This window comes from Dasypus novemcinctus, chromosome 1, assembly GCF_030445035.2.
Source record: "Dasypus novemcinctus isolate mDasNov1 chromosome 1, mDasNov1.1.hap2, whole genome shotgun sequence".
NCBI classification, from domain to species: Eukaryota; Metazoa; Chordata; class Mammalia; order Cingulata; family Dasypodidae; genus Dasypus; species Dasypus novemcinctus.
The window spans coordinates 96,187,461-96,199,539 of record NC_080673.1 but is presented as its reverse complement, the minus strand read 5'-3'; the positions used below and the strand labels follow the sequence as shown (position 1 = coordinate 96,199,539).

Here is a 12,079-nt window from a genome sequence, read left to right as displayed (position 1 = left end):
GGGCGATACTACCTATAAGCAGAGGGCATTTAAACATTATGAAATGTGTGAACAAGTGCTGCCTGAGCATGCAAATGCTGTAAAGTAGAAAACAGCAATGGCCCTAAGAAGAAAATGAACAGGAAATTAGCAAATGAAGTACTAAGAAAGTCTACAATACATCCGAGTATAAACTGTAAGCAAACACAATACAGCTGAGAGCTAAGAGACTGCCTACATACAATCTGAACTAAAGAGGCAGGGAAAAAAGAACTACCAGCTGCCACAGTGTCCTTCTGTGTCTGCGGTCATTAGTTTGAATCCCAGCACAGCTGGCTCTGTTAGGGTCTTAATTCAATGGGCCAAGGACAGGTCTCAATTGTACAAGCCATTTGGTGGTGGGGTTTGGTGGGGGTAAAAGGGTGGTGTTCTACTTGTTTAAAAGGAAGAAAAGAAAGATGAACTAGATGAAAGTAACAAAAATAATAATACAAGGAATGTCACAGGTTTTCAACCAAGTGTCTGCAGTCTCTAAGAATATTCCCAATCATTCCTAATGTAGACTCCTGTCTCTTCCTAAGACAAGAGGAAAGCTTGGGACTTTTTTTTTTTTTAAGATCTCCTACAGTCACTGATTTTTTACATTGAGTAAAAAGGGTGGAAAATCCCTTAAGGTGTTTACCTAAAGAAACAGCCATTATTTTTTTTTTCTTTTGTGCTTTTAAAAAGGAGAGTATAATGTTAACTATCCAGTTAAATACATGAGATGGTATTTGCATTCATCTCATTTCTTCCAGGCCATTATTATTATGCTTTAGAAAGAGGTTTTTAGTTGTTTATTACAAAGGTAGAGGTACATCACAACCCTTTAAGAAGTAAAGCAAAAACATAAAGTGCACATTAATAACAACAAAAAAAAAACACACCTAATTTCTTTGTTTCCAGATTATTTTGCCAGAATATCATTTTATGGCACCTTTTGAATATCAAATATTGATCTAGAATGTGGAGTTCAGGGATTTCTAAACAGGGGCCCAGTTGCCTCAGTCTCAAATATTCAAAGTTCAAAATGGATATCAATTGTAGTAATTATGCGTATAATTAGATTAATGAACCATTTAAGCCCAACCTCCAAGTGCAAAAACTTCAATTCCTACTGATGAGGTGTCCTAAAAAAGAGGGGTTTATGTAAACAAATCCCTATTAGGCAAAGTAAATCAAGATAAGGAACCTCACCCCAGGCTGGATTAGAAGCTAGCAGGCATCTTTCAATCACAGCAAGTCCCTAATTCTCTGGAACCACCTCTGTGGTTTTGCATTAGGAAAAACTGCTCCCTTTAGAGGTCTGATGGCAATACAAAGGGTGCCCCCAAAATGCTCCTGGCTAAATATTCTTGATGTTTGAGAAGGGGGTGGGGAAAGGCACAGCAAGAATATGCATATAGCTTCAGTTTCTGCGAATCACATTGTAACTGCTAGAGCATAATAACTGCTACTCAGTAAAACTAGTTATACCAACCATGCATTAGATATCATCACATTGAGTGGAGGGAAAAATTTCAACGTTTCAGTCTTTTGACCTTTTTCCAAGTAAAGAAATAATTTATTGCCCCCCTTTACAGAGTATTAGAGTGGTATTTCCAAACAGAAGCTTTCCTTGCTTTTCTTACTGCCATAACCTCCCTCCTTCCTCCCTTAAGGTTTAATGCCACCAAAAATTGTAGAAAATGATTGTGCCCAGTATCGAGGTCATTATTGTTTAATCAATGCATCTCTGGAGCATGGAAAAGGTACCTAAGTCACAGCTATTGTTTGGATTTTCTTTAAAAAACAAAATAAAAACACACAAATAACTATAGACCTATACCAAAGCTAAATTACACATCAATACCTCATGATTCTGTCTTACCTTTAAACAATGTGACTGAACATGCCTAATATTCTATGTCTGGTCTACAAGAGACATAGAGATCAAAGGTCATATTTAACATTCAGGAGGAGGGGCGGGTGCAGATTAATTAATAAATTAATACAGCGACGCCTTTTATTGCTGGAGTCCAGCATTAATAATCTACTTTTACAACCCCAACGGACAGCAAACATTTAAGAAAAAAAAAGCCAGAGAAAGAGAAAGAACAATCACTTACCAGTCTCTTTTTATTTGGGGAGCCTTAGAATTTGCAGACGCTGCCAGTCTGCCTTTAATTAGTTGCACATCACCCCCTAACACAAAGAAACACAAATCCAGATGTGTCTTGGCAGCTCCCAATTACAACTTTAATACTTGTAAACAAACTGTTGGGGGGGGGGGATAAATAAATATGCGGATCAAAAAAAAATACCTGTAAATGGCTTTTTTTTTTTCTTGTTGCAGAGAGGAGGAGGAGATGGTGTTAGTGGTGGGGGTGGAAGGAGGAGGAGGTAGGGGGGGAGGAAAGAGCCGAGTGTGAGTGTATGTGTGAGAGCGCGGGGCTGTTCTCGGTGGTCTCTCCTCTCCCAGCGCGTTGCTCTTCGTCCGTCTCCAGTCGCTGTGTGCGAGGGAGGGAGGGAGCCGGGGAGTCTCTCCCTCTCTCTCTCTCGCCCTCCCCCCCTCCTTCTCTCTCTGTTTGTGTGTGTGCGAGTGTGTGGTTGCTGGGGGAGGGGAGAGAGAGAAAGACGAGGGAGGAGGTGTAGAGGCTGGGGGCGGGGGTGAGGGGGGTGATTGGCGCGGAGGTGAGGAGGACGCAGGGACGTGGACACCTACTGATGATTGGCTGCAAATTACACGGGGAACAAGAGGCGCACGCGGGCCAGTGCTCCTCTTCACAAATCCTCTCCTCGGTGGAGGAGCCACGTTTCTCTGCTCGCCTGCCGATTGCCCTCCCTCCTCGCGCCGGGCTCCCGGACTCCGCCGCCAAGCACAGAGGGCTGTTGATTATTTTCTTTTGCTCTCCGAGATAATTGTTTGGAAGGGATGGAAAGAGGGCGTTTCCGCCACTCTCGATGCGTGCGGGGTGTGTGTGCATGTGCGGGTGTGTGTGTAAATAAACTTGTTTGGGTTTCTGTCTGGGTTGAGAAGAGCAATACAAGAAACAGAGAAAAGGTCTTGTTTGAAGAATGCTCTTACTTTGCATCCTACCTCATGCCTTTTAAATAATTTTCCTGGTATACTCAGAACGACTTTAAAAATCATTATCATTGAGATCCTTAGAGGAAAAAGAAATGAATTGGTGTTTTCTGGTTTTTCAGACCCTTTAAACATTATTGTGCCAGATTGTAAGAAACTGGTGACGCTTGGCCAATCTCATCTCAAAATCAATTTCTCTCTCTCTCTCTCTCTCTCTCTCTCTCTCTCTCTCTCTCACACACACACACACACACCTTTCACATCCACCCCCACCTCCCTCTTTTACTATTCCATCTAGTAGTTCTAAGGACTGAATCCGATTTTTAACTTACTGCCCTATTTTTAATTCCAAACTTTATTCGAACAAAAACTACTTCTATATCTAACCTAATCGATTCATTTTATAATATTATAAACTTCTTGGCACTTGTGATAAAATACTTTAATAATTGAAAGATAATTTTAAGACAAGTCAAATATAAATAAAAATCACATATAAATGTAGCTATGAATTAACCATTTCACTCCTGCTTTCAAGAAAACGAGATATTCCTGGATACCTGCTATTCTACCATTGAAACAAGAATTTTGCAGTAGAAAGAGCTATGAGAGAAGATCTAAAACTATGAATCCATTGAATTTTTTTTTCTGGGGGGGGGGTCAATTCATACCAAGAGAAAAAATGTTATTGACTAATAATAAGTCAAAAATCTAGGAAAGGAAAAAATTGTTTTCAGATTGTTTAAATTTTTGTTAAAAAGCAGAGTAAAATGTTTGTATTAAAATTAGAACTCTACATTCTAGAATAATATAACAGCAACTTTTCTACTCTCCCTGGATACTAGAATCTTACCTTTAGTTGTGATTGTGAATTCTTCATTAATATGACATCAACTCAAACATAAAGATATAGACAAAAAAATATAAATAATGTACTGCAAACTTCTGATATGATTTCCATTGCATTACAACCTAGATATGCATTATAGCCTTAGCTAAATATGATAAGGGGTAATATCTCTTTTCTGGTTTACCTCATGTCCTTTGTTATTTTTTTCTACTAGTTTTGACACTTGCATATCCATCACGTCTCACACTATTCTACGTCCTACATTGTCTTTTCCAATATGATGTGTCAGGATTTTTCAGTAATTGCAGAGAACACTTAGTCCTATGTTAACTGTTATACAGAGTCTGTAGTTTTATGAGTTCCTTCTGCAAAATACCTGCTATAGGTTCAAATTACCTAGAAGTGATTTTGTGCCTTCATTCTCTTTTATATGCTTTGTGATATGAAGTAGGAGTCAGAAGCATCATAGTTATCTTGACGGGAAAATAAAACTTCCCAATTTGTGTATCACCTGAAAAGTACCCTCACTCTGCAAAAGTTTTGTGTAGTGCTATCAAATATCTTTTAACTGCTACTTTCCATCATGATCATCGATTTCATCATCAATATCCCAGAACTTCTAAAAAGGTAGACTATCCGGCTGGAAGAAATAACATCCCAAATTTATCAGAAACAATGGAGGTGTATTTTTTTTACCCATGTAACAATCCAGGATAGAAACTTCCTTTCGGTCAGAGGAAAACTGTCCTCTGTGATTCATGAATTTAGTTTCCTTCCATCTTGGGGCTTTACCATCCACAAGCAACTGTTCATCAACTACATCAAAGTGGCAGAAGGGCATGTAGGAGGGACAATCACTTCTTAACGGTATTTGTCTTTTTTTTTTTTTTTTTTTAATTTTTTTTTTTTTTTATTGAATTTGTAATAATATTACATTAAAAATATATATGTGAGGTCCCATTCAACCCCACCCCCCCACCCCCTCTCTTGGTATTTGTCTTGAAATGGCACACAGCGCTATAGCGCAAACATAATTTTCAGGGAATAGTCACGTGTCACAACTAACTGCAAAGATTTCTGGGCAGCCATTTCCTAGAAACAACTCTATGACTGTGGATTAGAGAAGCAATTCTGGTGGATAGCTACAGTCACCTGCACAAAGTGATGTTGGAAAGAGAATAACCTGCTGGAGAGGTTAAGTAGACAACACAACCTTGAATTTGACCTTGAGATTTCTCTTCCTCTGGGAGCTTTTATTGTGGATTACAGCCCTTTGGGATTACCACTAAAGCAGTCTTAATGACTTTAGGGAAAGTTTAGCAACTGTGAGCAAATTATGCTGTCTTAAATACTTGTGTGAAAGCCAAGAGAAGGTTAGAACATTCATACAAAAATTTACTAAAGAATAGAGAGGGTAGAAATGAAAGAAGCAGAGGAAAAACATAAATCTAAAATAAACTGACTTAGAGGTACATCTTAACCACTGGCAACTTGTCTGCTGGTGTTTTCAAAACCCAGAGATAATTTTACCATGCCCCCTCCCCAGCAAGATGTTCTGCATTAATCACAAAAATACTAATATCCAGGTAAAGAGAGGTTCATGGATCTCTTTTACCTGACATCCTAGAACCCACCATCCCAATTTCTGTTCACAGTCTCTGAGGACTACTTCTTGGCTTAATAATTCATACCATAAACACAACACATTCCTTTATATAAGGAAATGCCAATAATATAAATAGCAGAACATTTCTTTAATGTTTCTTCAACTGTAGCAAACTGGGACTTTTGTTTGCCAGTCTTCTTTATCAAAATTTGAGATTTTGGTACCAAAATTTGGGGTTCTATTTCTTTTACCTTTGTACTACCTATCTAATACAGGACATGTGTATTCCTAACATTTCTGTGCCATGTACATGGAAAAATAAAAAAAACAACATAAGCAAAACATGGACACAAGTTCTTCATTGTCCATAGGATAAATATGCAAAAGCCATAAAATGGCTTTTAAAGCCCCTCTTCAATTGATCCCACCTTTGGAAACAAATCTTACTCTCTCCATGAACTCACTATTCCATAAGATTCACTCTGCCAGAAAGCACTGTTCTCCTTACCACCAAAGACAAAAATAATATTTTTAATTAATAAAGATCTGTAAGATAAGATGAAAGTACTGTTATTTACATACAAGAATTTTGCTTAAAACAAAGTATATTATAATGAAATCATATTTTAGATTCCTTAAGTGAGCATTCTTTTAAAGATCTTTTCAGATATTTTCTTGGTGGCTCAACAACTGGGATTTGATGAAATTATTTCTTGAAATCAATATTCTGCGTACCTGTTATTTTCTTTCACATCTAATTAAATATCGATACATCATTACTGCAATGATGACCTTTATATTCAAAGCTGGTACTCATATCCTGCTAACAGAAGGTCGTGTGCTTTGAGCTGGTTTTTTTTTCAAAATAAAAACTTTGTTTTAAACTACCTATACTCTCATACCTTGTCTTTCTAATGACCAACAGGATCTCTTTATGGAATGACTGACCACTGTTATGGATAAATATCTGTGACTATTGAGGAAAAGGAAATAATGGGTTCATAGGGTTAAATCCATCACCTTGCCCTCATTAGTACCATATTCAAATTAACTATGCTAACTAAATGCACATATTCACCTGTTTTTATATACAGTTTGGACACTTGACAGATTTTACCAGATACTACCTTGGGCATTAATTTTTAGAAACCTTCCTAGTCAGATCGAGTAAGTTGCTCTGGCTCCGTTCTTATTTATTCATGGCACTCATTCTCTTCATTAAATTATCATATTTATAAAATTATATCTCTGACAATCCATGGCAGTATAATAGGCATTTTCCTCCAAACACAGATATCCATGCAACTTAAATAACAATAGACTAGAAAAAGAAGTCCCCTGAAGAACATTTCTTTCATAGGCTCATTAACTCAGCTTGATTTTGATTAGTTAGGCTTCCTTATACTTTAACATAGATATTTGGTATGCCTTATTCATGGCTTATTAGAAAATCCAAGCAACAACACACTAAAGTTGTCCAAAGCATTTACTTGAAAGAAACAATGGGTCATTTTTGGAACAAAATGCAAAGTCATGGTAAGTAGTTCACCAAAGCTAGCAGCTTTATACACAAAGTTTCAATATGAGCACCAAGTTCCTCTTGGCAGTATGCAAGGCATTCAACATTGGTTCTTTTTTTTTCCCCCAGGAAAAATTACCCTAGACTAGACCTGGGGCTACCCATGTGTTTTTTGCACCATGTATCCCCTAAAACAGATAGACAATAGAAAGATAATATGAAATTTGGAAATCTTGCTGTGAAATTGGCCATTATAAGTTGACTGGAAAATATTTCATATAGCTTTGTTGACAAAGGCTCAGTGTCATGTCATACTATGCTCCCAGGCGAAGGTCCAGCGTCAAGCAGTGTCAGTTCCTTCTGCTTTCAGCCATTCTCTTCTGCACACAAGTCTTATCTCACAGGATTTACAGAACACTGCAAAACAAGTCACAGAATTCTCTTTATCTATCCCTTCCCTTATTCTCAGTTTAAACCCCAAACCCAAAACACAGGTAACCCATTCTCTCCTCAAAGGGAAGAAGTAGACCTTTTGCTTAAAATAGGGTGTATATGTAAAAACTGGGCATTTTATAAAAAGACTTCCAAATATTCAAATTATCAGACAAAACATGCCAAATTATTTTCAAACACACACACATAAAATCCTCCCAGAACTTTTAATAATGAAGTTACTTATAAAATTAATCTCTTCAGAGACAAAAAAATAGTTTGATAAAAGTCATGTTTAAAGTTCTATAAAACTTTGAAATAAAATTATTTAAACTATGTTCTCTTAACTGATGATAATTTCAATCGTTTTTGAATTTACAGTTTTTGAACACAATAATGAAATGTTTCACAAAATATGTGATCTTATTTTTTTTCTTCTGAACTTGAAATGTTGATTTTCAATGTAACCTGGATATCCCCATTTGGAAAAGTACATGTTTCTAGATGTGAGTTTCAATATTGTATTTCAAATGAAAGTTATTCTTTATGCTTGAATATATATTTCTATTGTTTAGTTTATCTTAAATTACTCTTTTTAAAATAATAGCTTTTTATCTTTTCTTGTGAGAGGAAGAATTCAAGATAATATCCCTGAGTTGTTACCTTTCAAACCAGGAAGGTTTTTTTTTTTTTTCCCCCCAGTGCTGACCTTTGTTATGCCGTAGTTATAGCAACAGGAAGAGTTCCTTCTGTCTGTCTGTTGTGTTCTCTTTCCAAACTAATGACAGTCTTTTCTACACTGTTGTATAGTATGGAGAATGCTTTACGTGCATAGATTTCTTGATTTACTAGTGCATTTAGCTTAACCGACACTTTAAATGGAAATGTTTAAATAAATGCAATTAATTGAAATGGAATTTGAGTATTATATATGTTATTTATGCAATATAGATCTTCATTTAGATATTTTTCTATATTGTCCTTAAGCTTTCCTAATCAGTTTGCAGTTTAACTCCTCAATGATCAAGTTTTTTTAGCCTCTCATTATTCTTTATGTAGACATTGAAAGAGAGAGAGAGAGAGAGAGAGAAGGAGAGAGAGAGAGCGATAGAATGGAAGTTAGGAAAGCCCTTTTCATGGCAGTATTGTGTTGTAAGCACATGTGGTCTCAGTCTGCCAAACTGAGCCACACAATCTCACTATGACCTTGGACATTCTGAGTTTTTTTTTAACCTATCCGGAATATCAGTTTAATTATAGATATTACTTATCTCATAGGGTTTGTGAAGTTTAATTAATGTTAGTAAAGTATTGGAGCTATTTAGTAGAATGGTGTTATATAAAAAGGCAGACTGCCTGAAAATTACAACTCCCTCTTACCCACATACTACTGTACACATTCCTTTTTATTCTGATTCAGAGCGAACATCACATTTATTGCTTTTTGTTCCTCCATATCCATAATATAGTGTTTTTTACTTGAAATTTATTTGGGTAGAAAAATAGTGTTTCTGTTCTTTCCCTCAGATTGCACTGTTGCCCCTAGCAGCTCAAACATTCCTGAATCCACACGATTGTAATTAACAGTATCTGAGTAAGTAGCTATAGCTACACACTTCCTTTAAGTCACAGTCATAAACTGCCAGTCCATAGTTTGTATTTAGTCTACAAATACCCTTTGTTTGAGTCCATGGTGTAAAATACAACAACACTGAATTAGATTTCCAGTTCTTTGAAAAAACTGGAAGATATGTAAACACTGGTTCTACATTCCTTCCTGGAAATATTAGCTGGAGTTGCTATTATTCATGGAGTTTTAAGTTCACCAGTATTCTTAACACTGTGTGTTGTCTAACCTATCATTTAAGCACTGGAATTTGCAACTTAGGATCTCTCAGCACATTTGTGCTAGTTGTTCTCTGTACAACCATGCCTGGCCCAAATTCTATTGTAGTGTGTCTAACTTGCACGAATGTACTCAAAGAATCAGAAAAGCCCTGGTCTATGTCCCAGCTAAAAGCCAATGAAGTAAAGCAATGACTATCACAACTACTTTTGTTATTTTTTTTAAGTATTAAAAAATCAGTATCCCATCGTTGGAATTATATCCCCTAAGACTTTATATAGATAAGTTTTAAGTTATATTCAAGTTTACCTTTATTTCTTTTCTGTGTATATCTATTTTTTTAACAAATCAATTTTATTGATACATATTAGTAAAGCATAAATTCATCCAAAGTGTACAATCAATGGTATTTGGTATGATCATGTAGTTGTGAATTTATCTCTTCAATCGTTATTAGAGCATTTTCATTATTCCAATAATAACAACAAAACAAACAAAAAACAAAACAAAAACTCACCAACTCTCAATCTCTCTGTGCTTCCCCAGCCATACATAGCTGTTATTCTGTTTGTCTCTTGAGTTTATTTGTATTTATATTTTGTAAAGACAGTCTTATATATGAAACATTACCCATATTCATATATCACATGAGCTTTCACTATGTTATACAGTCCCACGTTACATTTCTTAGCTTTCCTTCTATTAATATACGTGACCTTAGGCTTTACCTTTCAACACTGTCATACTCATATAATAGCTCTGCTACTGACAAACACTTTGATGGACTTTCACCATTTCTATTCTTTTCCAAAGACTTACAAATAACCTTTTTTTTAAAACACCAATTCTGTATAGATTAGCCCTCAGCTATCCATTTTTTACCTTCTTTCTGTTTTCTCGTGACCATTTTTCTGATTATTAACTCCATGAGTTTACACAATATATTTAGTTCATAATAGTACAATCATACAGTACTTGTGTTTTTGTATCTGGCTTGTTTCACTAAGCATAATGTCTTCCAGGTTCATCCATGTCATCATATGCGTCATGACTTCATGTCTTCTTATAGCTGTATAATATTCCATCATGTGTTTACATCACAATTTATTCATCCATTCATCTGTAGATGGACACCTGGGTTGTTTCCATCTTTGACATTTGTGAATAAGGCCGTTATGAACATCAGTATGCAGATATCTATTCATTTCGCTGCTCTCAGTTCTTCTGGGTATATACCTAGTAATTGTATTGCTGTTTCACATTGTGTGGATCTATTTTCACCTAAAAGACATTCCAATATGAACTACTTTTCAAAAGACAATGTAAGTAATATGCAAGTTTTAGTCGTCCTAACTCATTACAGCTGAATCAAAATCTATGTTTAATTGAAAATTAAGAAAATGACTAAAACAGTAATATATATTGGATAGCTGAAAATGTATTTCTTTCTTTGAAATAACTACTTTTTGAAAGAGTGGGCTACTGTTTACATTCCGGTGTCTTTCTGTTAACTGCTAACATTTTATAATGGTAGCACTGCTTGAAAGAGCATTTGTTTCTGCCTACAGTATTTGTGACTTGGCTCTTTTAAAATGAATGACGATTTGATGGTATTTCATTTTGAAAATAGGGTGTTTCTATTTTTAAACATTGTCTATTCCTGTAATTTTGGACCACCTTATTTTAGTGAAAAGGAAACAATGAGAATAAATAGAGCCACCAATTCTGTTACCCAAATGGCTGCACTTATGATTCACATACCCACATTTACCAAATTCCAAGAATTCAAAACTTGAACAATATTCAGCTAAAGTTAACCCTTCTGTATTTTAATGCCCACTAATTTACTTGTAAAAAGAAATTTAGATAAGGGCATCCTTTCCTTACATAAAACATAAAATAATTTTATTCCTCAACCATGGGTAGAAAGGAAGTTGTCAGGGTTCTACTCACTGCCCATAAGAAAAAACTACTACTCGAACTGGCTTAAATGATGAGGTGCATAATAGGACAGGCTCCAGGCCAAAAATAATCTGGTTTAAGGATATCCTAGGTGGTTCAGGCTCTTCCCCATTGCCTTGGCCCTTCCCTCAGGCAGATTTCCCTCACAGTTTACTGCTATAGCAGTTCTAGCCCTCACATCCAGACATGAAAAACATCCAGGAAAAGAAAGGGATAGTCTTGTTTTATGTTTGCATCTTTAGAGTGAGGAACTTTCCTAGCAAATTCTGTCTTTCCTAGAACTGGATAGTTACTTCCCCTTAGCTCTCATTGACAGTAATAAGGTCACATGCTTATGCTTTAACCAACCACTGGCAAGAAGAATGAGATGAATTTAATTCTTGGAGCTTGGGAAGGGATTTGCTTTTCCTGAAGCACATGGCAGTATAAGGTATAGGAAATACTTGAACATAATCACCGTTCAGTTAAGAAAGAAGAAACAGAAGTTAGGAGAATGGATGGATGTTGGTGAAACAAACACTAGTGTCTGCTACCTCTAGACTGTAACTCTATTACATGATTTCTGCTCTCTTGAAAAAGCTAAATCTCATGGATCATGCTAGATTCTATACGATACAGGAATTTGGTTTATAAATGACAGATTTTTATTATGAATGAACTAGTGAGTTATAATTTCGGTTAAGAATATCTGTTTTTCTTGTTCATCATCCCAGACCTTTTGTACTCTGCTGCCCAAATCAGGAAGCATGTGAGCTTCAGCCATAAGGAAATGGCTGTTG

At 36.0% G+C, this 12,079-nt stretch overlaps 1 long non-coding RNA gene across 1 annotated transcript in view; it reads left to right on the top strand.

Annotated features, from left to right (window-relative positions):
• Nucleotides 1–12,079, top strand: part of LOC131278053 (uncharacterized) — a 146,503-nt gene that overhangs the window by 1,513 nt on the left and 132,911 nt on the right. The window lies entirely within an intron of this gene.